Below are 14,218 nucleotides of genomic sequence, written 5' to 3'. Positions count from 1 at the left end.
GTTAAAGGCGCTGCAGTCTGGAACCGCGAGACCGCTACGGTCGCAGGTTCGAATCCTGCCTCGGGCATGGATGTGTGTGATGTCCTTAGGTTAGTTAGGTTTAGCTAGTTCTAAGTTCTAGGGGACTAATGACCTCAGAAGTTGAGTCCCATAGTGCTCAGAGCCATTTGAACCATTTGCTTTGGCCCTTAAAAGCCTATTTCGACAGCCAACGCTTCTACATAAACAGAGTTTTCTAGTGTCAGCACTAATATCTCTGTTTGCCAGCACACTCATCAAGCCGTTGTTTCAGAGCCCATAGCTCTTCTGAGAACATTACATACAGCCATACAGCCAGTAGGCACTGTTGTTGAGCATCTTGTTCCACCAAAGGCAGAGCCAGGCAAAAATTCCAGCGCTCCCTCCAGTGCTGCTGCTGTTTATCGCACAAAGCCCTCCCAAACTAACCTTCCACTGCAGGCGAAAACAGGCGGTAGGCCAGATCAGGCCATGTTGATGTCATTGGACTTGACAATTCTACATTTTCTGCTTCAGAGCTGATGGACTGTGAAGTCTACCTGGCCAACTATAATGTCTCAAGTTTGAAACTTCGTCTGTTACAGGCTCCCCACCCCGGCAGAAATACAAGGTGAATGTGACTCCCGCACTACAGTGTAACATAAATCAGTTCAGGACTCATGTGGAGGAAATGAAACTCCTGGCAGAGGCTCAACCCATGTGCTGTGTTTATCTTCCACCAGAACGATAACCTGACTGCGGCACACTCCCTATGCTTGTGTTGCCTTCCACCGAAAGGATGACTTGGCTGTGGAAAGAGGCAAGTGAGGGGTTTCTGTGTTTGTCACTTACACATTCCGCTGCTCTGCTCTCTCTTTGGTTACTAACCAAAAATCCATAGCCATTGCTGTTTATGTGGACCACAAGATCATGGTTTACTCACTGTATTTACCTCCACAGGATACAATAGAATTTGAGGCACTCATGGGTCTTAATGTACACCTCCACGCCCCATTTCTCCTACTGGATTATGGGGCTTAAACAACACTTGCCCCAGGGATCGAATCTTGGAGAATATCATGACGTCTTCAATACTGGCAGTCCCACATACTACTTACCTGATACTGGGACGTCCTCAGCCACCGACCTCTCTTTCTGCTCCCCAGTCTTTGCAGAATCAGCACAGTTGGAAACAACTTATGACCTTCATTCCAGCGATCACATCCCAATGTGGATCACCTAGTGGATGGACGACTGCTTGAACAGAATCACCAAAGCGGGTTGTCACTGTGCTAACTATATGCTGCTCAGCCAGCTGGCTGTGTTTGAACACCGCAACAGCATGCAGGAATGGATGGATCACATCACACAACTGATCCATCAAGTCAATGACTTACCCTTCCAAAGACTTAAGGTCATCTTAGGAGGCAACCTGTACCTTGATGGGCTCTAGAGTGCCGTCCAGTAATCTGGGACAGGTGTGCAGCTCTTCGACTGTTTAAATGCGGCGCAGCAGCAGCAAACCTCGCAGCTTTTCGAGTCACGAGAGCCAAGGCTCACCGCGTAATTAAGAAGAGAAAGAAGAAGTTCATGGCATGCGTTCGTGGACTCTGTCAGCAGTTCCACTTTTCTACAAAAATATGGGTAGCCGTCAGGAGGGTTTCCAGTAAACACATTCATCTACAATAGCAGCAGTCCTGAAGCACGTGTGTCTTCAAACAACACCTGGAGACATCGCTCAGGCGATAGCAGAGTGTTGTGGGGAAAGTATAGCCAGTGCCAGCCAGGACCCAGCATTTCGTCACTACCTTGTAACTGCAGAGAGGGGCAAGCTGGACTTCAGATCCAACAATCCTGAGTCTTAGAACTTCCCTTTCCCAATGTTGGCTCTGGAATCAGTACTGCCGCGCGAGTTTAGCCGAGTGGTCTATAGCGCTGCACCCATGGACTATGCCGCTGGTCCCAGAGGAGGTTCGAGCCCTCCCTCGGGCATGGGTGTGTGTGTTTTTCCTGAGGATAATTTAGGTTAAGTAGTGTGTAAGCTTAGTGACTGATAACCTTAGCAGATAAGTCCCATTAGACTTCACACACATTTGAACATGTGAATCAGTACTGCTGACACTCGCTATACTGCACCCAATCATGACGAAATCCAATACTCCATGCTTTACTATTTTCCAACGGCGTCAAAGGAAATCCTGCCCGATGTATAATCTGGTAAGGAAGACCGGCCACTTTCGTAATTCGCAAAGAGAGGCGATAGTGATGCCTCTCCTCAAACCAGGAAAGAATCACATGTGTCCCAATTGTTATCGGAACATCGCCTCATCGAGCTGTGTCGGAAAGACCGAGGAGGCAATTGTTAACCTCTCGTCTGGTCTTGTTGTTAGAGACCAGGTATCTCCTTAGCCGCTCTCAGTGTGTATTCTGGAGATTTAGGTCTATTGTCGACAGCCTGACCCAGCTAGAGGTTGCTATTCAGCAGGCTCTCATACACAAACGTCCCTGACTAGCTACCTTCTTTGAGGTCAGTAAGGCGTATGTCACTTCTTGGAGACATAGTGTTCTAAAGCAACTTCATCAACGGGGCCTTTGTAGCCACTTAACCATCTTCATACAGACATTCCTGTCTAACCGGTTTTTTGGGTCACCGGTTAGTACATGCTGTCGGATTGTTTACAGCAGGAGAATGGCGTCCCATAGGCCAGTGTTTTAAGTGTTACCCTCTTTGCCTTAGAGGCAAACAGTATCACGTCTATGGTAAGGAGCCCTGTACAGTGCTCCTTATTTGGGGACAATACTGGCGATTCCTGTTGCTCCTCCAGTGCTGCAGCAGTGACTCATCAGTTGCAACTTACAGTGGAGACATAAGGGGCGTGGTCTGCAAAGATGGGTTTTCAGTTTTGTGCAGATAAGTGTGACTGTGTGTTCACTTTCATCGCTCTCGTCTACTTTCAGTTTGCTTGATTTGTTTATGAGTGCTTCATTTTTTATTCCAAATTGTCGTGGTTGGCCGGCCGCTGTGGCCGAGCAGTTCTAGGCTCTTGAGTCCGGAATCGTGGTGCTGCTATGGTCGCAGGTTCGAATCCTGCCTCGGGCTTGGATGTGTGTGATGTCCTCAGGTAAGTTATGTTTATGTAGGTCTATTTCTAGCGGACTGTTGACCTCAGATTTTAAGTCCCACAGGGCTTAGAGCCATTTGAACCATTTTGCCGTAATTTCCACACCTCAGAATTCTGAAAGCCAGAACCTAAAAGGCACTGAACAACATGAAGTGCCTTAGCCACAGGTCTTGGGAAACAAGTCAGGGCGTGTTTGCTCCAGTTTTATAAGGCTTACCTTCATTCACGTGAGCACAGAGTATGGATGCTTATAGGACCAGCCTCATACCTGGTCTCTGTACTGAGAATGGTGAATGGCCACTTACAATCCGACAGGAACTCCTCATGGTGCAACAAGCATGTAAGTTCCTAGCACCTGCGAAATCGTCTCTGTACCATAGTGTTGCTTGTCTGCCTCTGGAACGCCTTCTGTCCAATCATCCTTGAGCAACAAATTCGTTTTGGATACGCGTGTGACGTGTGCTAGAGCCGCTTGGTGTGGAACAAGTACAACCCATAACCCCAGGGCTTAAAGCATCTGCAATCCTGGTTACTGCAGAGGTCCAGTGCAATTTTAGATTTAGTGCATTACAGAAGAAAGTGCACTGCCGTATATGTTTCTAACAACTGTGTTTAGGATATTTTAACTGAGCTCCGCAATTCTTTAGCTGTCATTATGGATGGGACAAAACAGGGAACTCTGGATTGGTTTCATGTTTTCCCTGATCGTGTCCGATTGTCTCAAGACTTTACTATCTTTGACTCGGAATTAAATACGATGTTGCTGACGCTAGAGCAAATGAGGCATAATTTCGGTACTCGATTCCTTGTCTGTACTGATCTCTGAGTGCCCTTCATTCTATATAAGGCTTGTACGCAGCAGATAAAGTAGTACAGAATATCCAGGATGCTCTCCTCCAGCTACAACGGCTAGAGAAGGAGGTATCTTTCCTCTATGAGCCAGAGAAAATGGGTATTGCGGGAAATGAAAGGGCGGATGTAGCAGCCAAGGAGCCACGCCACGATCCTCAGTTAATTCGGTGTGCCAATCCCCTGCACGCCTTCACCTCGCTGTTGGGGTACAGAATCTTTTGACGATGGGAAAATGAGTGGCTATAAGTGACACACAATAAGCTCTGTCTAATAAATCCCACAACACAGTCGTGACGTACCTCTTCCCCCCCCCCCCCCCCCCCACTCCCCAAACCACCAGCCACGTCGACTGGAAGCGACTGGAAGAAGTCCTCCTTAGCCGTCCTCTAATAGCCCACAGCATCATGAAGCAGAGATTCTTGCTCCTGGGAGCATTGCGTGTTGCTTATGCCGCACATTTTATTTGTCTGCATTTTATTTTCTGACCAGAAGGCAGCAGTAAAAAATGGGGCAAATGGCTCTGAGCACTATGAGGCTTAACTTCTAAGGTCATCAGTTCCCTAGAACTTAGAACTACTTAAACCAGTCGCGCGGTTCCAGACTGTAGCGCCTAGAACCGCTGGGCCACCCCTGCCAGCTTTCTTACCATGGTTTCACTTCCAGTGAGGATCATATTGAGAAATATCTTACTAATTCTAGTATATATTACAGTAAATATTTCCTAGCAACTGTGTTTGCCGCCTGTTCGTGCCCTAAGGAAACATTATGGTATTTCTACAGAAATACCTACTTTTATCGCATTACAGAATGTTAATCCAAGATTTCTGTTCTGCCTGACACATCACACTTTAGTGTCACGTGTATATAAAGCGTACAGTGTGCAGGACTGACGCAGAGAGGGCTCATACGCATATTGTGACAACTGCCTACAGTGAGATTGAAGCCACTTAACTTGGAAAGGTAAGCAGAGCAGAGGAATAGATAATAATTCTAGAGACAGTACCGACCGCACGTACGAAATCCATTGATATAAGCGACACTGACATAGGAAATTTTGTGACAGCCTAGCGCCAGGGGCCTGGGTAGAATAATTTTCGAGACAGTGAAACTGGTCGGGTGTTCGGATGTTACTGTCGCAACCACTCATGGACTGTGGTTGAAGGACGCTAAAGTCCAGAGTAGGAAGAAAGGTGTCTAATGTTCACACGTCTTTTCAGAACAGGGGCGGCTGTTAGCCCGACCTGTAGAAGATATGTCGACAGATAAGAACATTGATACAGGCGAAGTGTTTCGGAACTCAGTTTGACATGCTCTGTTGAACATGGAGCTCCACGTCTCAAAGCCAAAGTAGTGACATGATTTGACGAGTCGGGTAGTGAACTCACGTTTTATACTGATCCTAATCTAATAGATTGCATATGGCCACTGTTGGATTCCAGTTTAGCGCATACAACTACATTTCGTGTCACACACCTCCAAAAACTACTATCGACTTGTTGAACCTATACATCCTACTACATTAACCTTATTGTATTCCAAAGGCGGACATAAACGCAGTTGTGGTGATACTGTTTCTGCCCAGCACGTACATGTACAGCTTGAGGAATCCCACACGCACATGTAAAGGAGATATCTCTATTCCAGATGCTATTCCGTGCTTTGCTACAGGAAGAAATAAGATTTCCTAACGTATAAAGGAAATATCGTGGTAACGATAGTTGCTATTGTTGGGAAAGGCTAGACAGTGAAATTAATATGAAACAAGCTCTGGTCCAGGCCTTGAGAGACCAAAGAATGTTTGCTTTTGTTTTCTTTTATGGGGCAAAAATAGCTAGGGTCATACGCGCCTATGTCAAAACTGAGAAACAAGAAAACAAAGAGAGGAGTTAAAAACGACTAAGCGTCAATCTCAGTCGACAGAACAGAAGACAGCTAAGAACATGGACGCGGAGAAAGGTCTATAAAATACGCCATAGAGAAACTACGCGTCAATCAAAATCGACAGAAGAGACGACAGATAAAACGAGGGACGCGAAGAAAGATCTATAAAGTACGCCATAGAGAAACGGAGGTCCAGAACTTAAATTTAAATGGCCTTCGCCATAATGGTACGACGGATAAAAATTAAAACGCGGTCGACATCCCGCGCCTCGTTTGCTAAAACGGCCGACAACTCGGACGGCAAACACAAGCGGGAACGCAAACGGTTAAGAAATAGGCATCCGTCAGAAAGGGCGGACAGTTAAAGGTTGGGGGCAATGTGTACAAAGTGGTGGGGGATTGCCACTTAACAAATGACGATGGCTAAAAAGTCAGTGCCCAATATGAGACCTAGTCGAAATGACCACTTCGTGGCGGATGGCCGAGAGGAGGTGGTCCAAATTGATGGGAGAGGCTGAATAACGTGGAGCTCATTCCCATGAAGGGAGGGCCAGTGGCGATGCCTAAGTGACACCACTTCCTGGCAGACGCCAATACATAGGTCACCGGAGGAAATATAAGAACTAGCGGGCCGAGGTAAAAGGACTGCAGCCTTGGTAACAGCGTCAGCGGCCTCGTTTCTTGTCAGAGCGACATGACCAGAAACTCACATAAACAGCACAGTGGCTCCATCAGGAGTGGGCAAGTCACAGATTTCCTGGACCCGTTGTACTAAGTGATGGGCGGTGAACAGCGCACAGAGGCATGGAGGAGCGCTGAGAGAATCTGATACAATTGAAAAGCCTGTTCGCCGGATGTATTCCGTGGTCTGATACACGGCGAATGCTGTAAATATTGAGCAGTGTGCCGGAAGCCGATACCGAAAAGTCGGCGCCAATGAGGAAGGCACACCCGACACCACGGTCAGTCCGAGAGCCATCAGCGTACATAAAGGTACAGTCGCGGAGATCCGTGCGAAGTTCGTGAAACTGAAGGCGATAGAGCGAGGCTGTACTAGCATCCTTAGGAAGCGAATGAAGGCCATGGTGAACTCAGGCCGCCGCACGAAGTCAAGGTGGTGAAGGGTTCACACCTACCGCGAAAGTTGCAGGTAGCGTGAAGTTAAGCTGCCTGGGCAAGAGCCTAAAGCAGACCCCAGGAAGTAACAGGGAAGAGAGACGCGCCCCATACTGGCGATCAAAGGCGTCATCGAAGAAGGAGGCGTAGGACGGGTGGCCACACATGGCAGACAAACGGCATGAATACCCTGAAAGTCACCGGGTAGGACAACGGTAGTTCAGCAGCTTCTGGACTCTCAACCAGGCTAGTGTACAAGGCTCGAGTGGCCAAACGGATGCCACGATGGTGGAGAGTATTGAGACGGCGTAAGAGGGACGGACGTTCAAAAACGTCTGAGCTCATCAGTCCCCTAGATTTAGAACTACTTAAACCTAACTACCCTAAGGACATCATACACGTCCATGCCCGAGACAAGATTCGAACCCGCAACTGTAACAGCAGCGCGGTTTCGGACTGAGGAGCCTAGAAGCGCTTGGACACAGCGGCCGGCAGGGACGGACATGCAGAAGCGTAAACAAAGCACCCATAGTCTGTGTAATCCCCTGTCTTACGGCTGCAGGCATATGCTGTATGGAGGGACATGTGGTCAGCATGCCACTCTCCCATGTATTTTTCTGACTTTCTTCAATTAGGATCAGGATGCTGAGGGCACTCCGTACAACTCCTTCCACCAATTAAAACTCCTTGCCGGTATCAGGAATAGAACCCGCGTCGTCTGCATAGCAGACTTGTACGCTGACCACTCAGCTACTTATCAGTAAAATCTGTCTACTGTCTTTTTGACGTCGCCTTTACTTCATCGATGCACATTTCAGTACACTGCTTGATAATCAAAGCTCTGTTTGGTTGGCGAACGACCGTCATTCACAATTGAAAACACTGGTCTACTGGTATTTTAACAACAAACTCTACCACTTATATTCTCAGCAATGGTGAGGTTTAAATTTTCCTTTCAAGTAGTAATGAAATAAAGCACCATGTTAGCTCAGTACCTACAATGAAAACAAAACCTGACACGTATTTACCATATAAGGTATTTCTTATGAATTCCTGTGCTGCTCCAAATGACACCGTTTGAGAAGTAGACATCAAAAGAGAGTCGAGGATTGACACAGGATAAGTTCTCAAATAACGTTAGTAGACTGATTTCGGTGAAAGATACAGTATCATTCGAGACTGGATGTGTATTGAATAAAACGTTCTCGGTTTTCCAACCGCGTCGTTTGCTTAAAATACACGAGCTTTCGGCCAAGCACTCCTTGGCCATTGTCAAGTGGTATGACTGCCAGTGGGCTGTTTGGTGCCCCATTATATGCGCTAGCTGCCGGCTGTGACGTCACTGGTGCCCGTGACATTGCCATATATGAGCATGATTTGAGTCGGCGTTCGATGTGACCTCTTCAGCCGCGCATTCGCTGGATCCCACGCAGCGCTGAGCTGCAAGCCACCGTCTACATTCAGGGTGTTTGCGGTAATTTTTATTTGAGTAGATTCCTTTATTAAACTGTCCCAGTAGCCGTTAGCGGGAGCCTCGACAGAGGTATCGTCAAATTTTATGTGGTGACCGTTTTCTAACGCATGCTCTGCTAATGCAGATTTCTCTGGGTAGTGTAGGCGATATACCTCTCATGTTCTTTCCTGCGTTGTTCCACAGTGCGCACTGTATGTCCGATGTACTTCTGGCCACACTCACAAGGGATTTCGTAGACTCCAGGTGTTCTGAGACCTAATGCGTCTTTAACAGGTCTCAGTAATTGACTGATTTTCGTTGAATGCCTGAAGATTGATTTGATCCTGACACAAGAGACAGTTTAATAAAGGAAGCTATTGAAATAAAAATTGCCGCAAACACCCTGAATAGAGACGGTGGCTTGCTGCTCAGCGCTGCATGGAATCCAGCTATCGCGCGACTGAAGAGTGCACATCCAACGCCGACTCAAAACATGCCCATATATGGCAATGTCACCAGCACCAGTGACGTCACAGCCGGCAGCTATCGTATATAAGGGCGCATCAACAGCCCACTGGTAGTCATACCACTTGACAATGGCCAAGGAGTGCTTGGCCGAAAGCTCGTGTAGTTTTAAGTAATTGACGCGGTTAGAGACCCGAGAACATTTTATTGAATGTTATCACCGCGAGACTCTGAATTCATATATGGATGTGTATTGGTAGTCGAGATGTTGTGGTCTCTCTGTCAGCCAGTGCTCTAGCCTGAGTAATGTTGTATGCGAAAAAAGGGGTAAAGTAAAATGTTTGAAAGAACAGGATAGTGTAAGTGAAGGCAGTGCTCGTTGGTAGAAAACGTTGGCACAGAACAAGAAAAGCGTATGTCTTACAGATAAGTTTTGTAATACAGCACTGTACTGCAGCGGCATCTCACGCAACTCCGCCGTCAGCCGGGAACGCCAGTCTCGCAGTGTTACCGCACTCAAAGGGCCACGCTGAGCCGCGTCCACTGCAGGTGAGGGTACGACGACGCCTCGTCCGCTGCGCGCAGTGGGTTCGGCGTCCTCTCCTCCATCTCACCGTCTACTGGAGGTGGACATTGGATCTCTGATGTGTGGTGAACCTAAGAAAGAAATCTACTGTTGCAATTTGCGTGTTCTTTATTGGCTCCTGCTGTTACTAGAGAACCCGCATGCTCTAATCGGGTTGTAACAACATGAACAGTGCGATCGGCTCTTATCGACTCTGAAGCTTTTTGCGCTAAACTGGATTTGTGGTTTCTAGCTTCTTATGTCGATTCAGAAGTGAAGGATGAAATATTAGTTAACGTGCGCATAACGTACGGTTCGCAGAATTCACGATGAAATTTGTTGGTGATTTTGGGTGCGAAAAAAAAATGCAAAAGCTGTATTTAATACAATTACTGTCACCCTATCAACAACAGCAGGTCTAATCTGTATGGGAATCGAGGCAAACTGAGCCTGGATGGCAGACTGTGGTATATTGCTCCGTGCTGCCTGAAATCAGCGCAAGAAATCATTAATAATAGAGGTTAGTCAGTGGTGGTCCGCCAGAGCTCTGTAGAACATGTTGTCCACGTACATTCTCAGAAATGTCTTCTTCAAATTTAGGCCTATGTTTGATACTAGTAGACTTCTCTTGCCCATCAATGCCCTTTCAGCCTCTGCTACTTTGCTTTTTACGTCCTCCTTCCTCTGTCTATCATGTGCTATTCTCGAACCTAGATAGCGCGAATTCCTTAACTTCGTCTAATTTGTGATCGTCAATTCAGATGCTGAGTTTCTCGTTGTTCTCATTTCTGCTGCTTCTCATTACTTTCCTCTTACTTCAGTTTACTCTCAGTCACTATTCTGTACTCATTAGACGGTTCATTGCATTGATTAAAACTCGTAATACTTCCTCAAAATCACTGAGGGTACCAGTGTCATCAGCGAATTCCTCTAACCATGAATTTCAGTTCCATGCGTGAAACATTGTTTTATTTCCGTCATTGCTCCTTTGATGCATAAATTGAAAAGTAGGTCCCTGAGACTAAATCCTTGACTTAGACCCCTTTCAATTGGAGAACTTGGTTCTTGGTCTTCCAGTTTTAATGCTCCCCCTTGGTTCTTATTGGTTATTATCCATCTTTCCTTATAGTATGATATTGAGTGACGCCCTCATAAACTTTTATTTTGAGCCGTCATTCATGTTACTGATTTGATAAGACCTACCACGAATTCATCGCCTGCACCAGCTTCTTCATATCAGATGAGCACTTGAAACATACGTCCTCAATTATCTGGTGTGTATATTCAAATATAAATTCAAACGTCTTGCACCATTTCACTTTGTCGAACGCTTTTTTCGTGTCTTCATATCCTATGAATATATCTGGATTTTTCAGTTTGACATTGTCGAGGGCTTTTTCCAGGTCGACAAATCCTATTGTCTTCCATAAGTTATCAACCGCACGTCAGAACTGCCTCTCAAGTGCCTTTACCTTTCCTAAAGTCGAACCGAACGTCGTCTAACGAATCTTCAGTTTTCTTTTCCTTTACTCTGTATATTATTCTTGTCAGCGACTTGGACTGATATGCTATTAAGCTGATTCTGCAATATTTCTCGGACTTCACATTTCTTGCTGCCTTCATGTTAGTGTATATGATGTTTTTCAGAAAATTTGATATGTCGCCAGTCTCGCAGACACCAGCTTGAAGAGTAGTTTATTTTCCACTAGCATCACTGATTTTGGAAATTTCTATGGAATATTATTTCTTCTGCCTTCTTTGATCGCAGGTCTTCGAAATCTATTTTAAATTCTGGCTCTCGATCTCCTGTCTTGCGAAATACTTTTGAATATGTTTACTGAGAATTGTCTGGAGCAGCTAGTTCGGTAGACCGCACGCAATGGAAGTTCCTTAGACCTCGTATTCACAAACAGGTCGGACGCAATGAGGGCATCATAGCGACGATGGTTACGACAGTTAATAGATCTGTCATGAATACTGGGAGAGTGTTTCTGCTAGGAAAATCTGATGAACAGTTCTTAGTGTCTCATTTAGATAGTGAATTCCAATCATTGAGTTCCGGTATGACATACGTAGAGGAATTGTGGACAAAGTTTAAATACGTTGTAAATCATTCTCTGGACAAATGCGTGCCTAGGAAGTGGAGTAAGGAAGAAAAACACCCACCATGGTTCCATACCGAAACTCGGAAGATGCTGAGGAAGCAGAGACTGGTCAACTGTCGGTTCAAAAAAGAAGTAGCAAATGACGACAGACAAAGGTTAGCAGAGATTCGTGTGTCTGTGCAACGATCAAGGCACGAAGCGTACAACTACTACAACCGTCATAGTTTAGCGAAAGATCTGGCCGAGAACCCGAGAAAACTATGGGCCTACGAAAAATTGCTAACCAGGTCTAAAGCTTCCATCCAGTCACTCATTGACGAATCTGGTGTGACAGTTCAAGATAGCAAAATAAGAACCGAAGTTTTAAATCCACGTTTAACAAACCATTCACCCAGGAGAATCTTACAAACATCGAGCAGAACCCCGTACGGATGACACAGTAATAAACATTCCTGCCGTGTAGAAACAACTGAAAGAGACGAAAACAAACAAGTCGCCAAGTCCGGATTAGAATCTCAGTTCGATTTTAGAGCGAATGCTCTACAGAACTGACCACTTATTTAACTTGCATTTTACGCGAATCTCTCGCCCAGTCCAAGTCCCCAGCGACAAGAAAAAGCGCAGGTGACTCCTGTATATTAAAAGTATCAGAGAACAGATCCGCAAAATTACAGACCAGTATCCCGAATATCGGTTTGCTGCAGAATACTTGAACATATTCTCAATTCATATATAATAAATTTTCTTGAGAGCGAGAACCTTATGTCCACGACTCAGCATGGTTTTAGAAAGCATTGCTTTTGTGAAACTCAGCCTACCCTTTACTCGCATGATATGCTGCGAACTATGGATGAAAGGAAACACGCAGATTCCATATTTCTAGACTGCCGGAAAGCATTTTTTATGGTGTATTGCAGACTTTTAAAGAAGCTACGAGCATATGGGATAGGTTCACAGATATGTGATTACCTCGAACTCTTCTCAAGCAATAGAACACAGTGTGTTGTCCTCGGTGGCGAGTGTTCATCTAAGACAAGAGTATCGTCAGGAGTGCCTCAGGTATGTATGATAAGACCACTGCAGTTTTCTGTATATACACTCCTGGAAATTGAAATAAGAACACCGTGAATTCATTGTCCCAGGAAGGGGAAACTTTATTGACACATTCCTGAGGTCAGATACATCACATGATCACACTGACAGAACCACAGGCACATAGACACAGGCAACAGAGCATGCACAATGTCGGCACTAGTACAGTGTATATCCACCTTTCGCAGCAATGCAGGCTGCTATTCTCCCATGGAGACGATCGTAGAGATGCTGGATGTAGTCCTGTGGAACGGCTTGCCATGCCATTTCCACCTGGCGCCTCAGTTGGACCAGCGTTCGTGCTGGACGTGCAGACCGCGTGAGACGACGCTTCATCCAGTCCCAAACATGCTCAATGGGGGACAGATCCGGAGATCTTGCTGGCCAGGGTAGTTGACTTACACCTTCTAGAGCACGTTGGGTGGCACGGGATACATGCGGACGTGCATTGTCCTGTTGGAACAGCAAGTCCCTTGCCGGTCTAGGAATGGTAGAACGATGGGTTCGATGACGGTTTGGATGTACCGTGCACTATTCAGTGTCCCCTCGACGATCACCAGTGGTGTACGGCCAGTGTAGGAGATCGCTCCCCACACCATGATGCCGGGTGTTGGCCCTGTGTGCCTCGGTCGTATGCAGTCCTGATTGTGGCGCTCACCTGCACGGCGCCAAACACGCATACGACCATCATTGGCACCAAGGCAGAAGCGACTCTCATCGCTGAAGACGACACGTCTCCATTCGTCCCTCCATTCACGCCTGTCGCGACACCACTGGAGGCGGGCTGCACGATGTTGGGGCGTGAGCGGAAGACGGCCTAACGGTGTGCGGGACCGTAGCCCAGCTTCATGGAGACGGTTGCGAATGGTCCTCGCCGATGCCCCAGGAGCAACAGTGTCCCTAATTTGCTGAGAAGTGGCGGTGCGGTCCCCTACGGCACTGCGTAGGATCCTACGGTCTTGGCGTGCATCCGTGCGTCGCTGCGGTCCGGTCCCAGGTCGACGGGCACGTGCACCTTCCGCCGACCACTGGCGACAACATCGATGTACTGTGGAGACCTCACGCCCCACGTGTTGAGCAATTCGGCGGTACGTCCACCCGGCCTCCCGCATGCCCACTATACGCCCTCGCTCAAAGTCCGTCAACTGCACATACGGTTCACGTCCACGCTGTCGCGGCATGCTACCAGTGTTAAAGACTGCGATGGAGCTCCGTATGCCACGGCAAACTGGCTGACACTGACGGCGGCGGTGCACAAATGCTGCGCAGCTAGCGCCATTCGACGGCCAACACCGCGGTTCCTGGTGTGTCCGCTGTGCCGTGCGTGTGATCATTGCTTGTACAGCCCTCTCGCAGTGTCCGGAGCAAGTATGGTGGGTCTGACACACCGGTGTCAATGTGTTCTTTTTTCCATTTCCAGGAGTGTATAAATGATCTGATCGACAGAGTGAACTACTGCTTGCGGGTGTGTGCTGATGATGGTGTGGTGTATGGCAAGGTGTCGAACACGAATGTCTGTAGGATGATACAAGATGACGTAGAAAAAATTTCTTGTTGTTGTGATGAATGG

The sequence above is a fragment of the Schistocerca serialis genome, chromosome 6 (genome assembly GCF_023864345.2).
Source record: "Schistocerca serialis cubense isolate TAMUIC-IGC-003099 chromosome 6, iqSchSeri2.2, whole genome shotgun sequence".
Classification (NCBI taxonomy): Eukaryota; Metazoa; Arthropoda; class Insecta; order Orthoptera; family Acrididae; genus Schistocerca; species Schistocerca serialis.
This window is presented reverse-complemented; position numbering follows the sequence as displayed.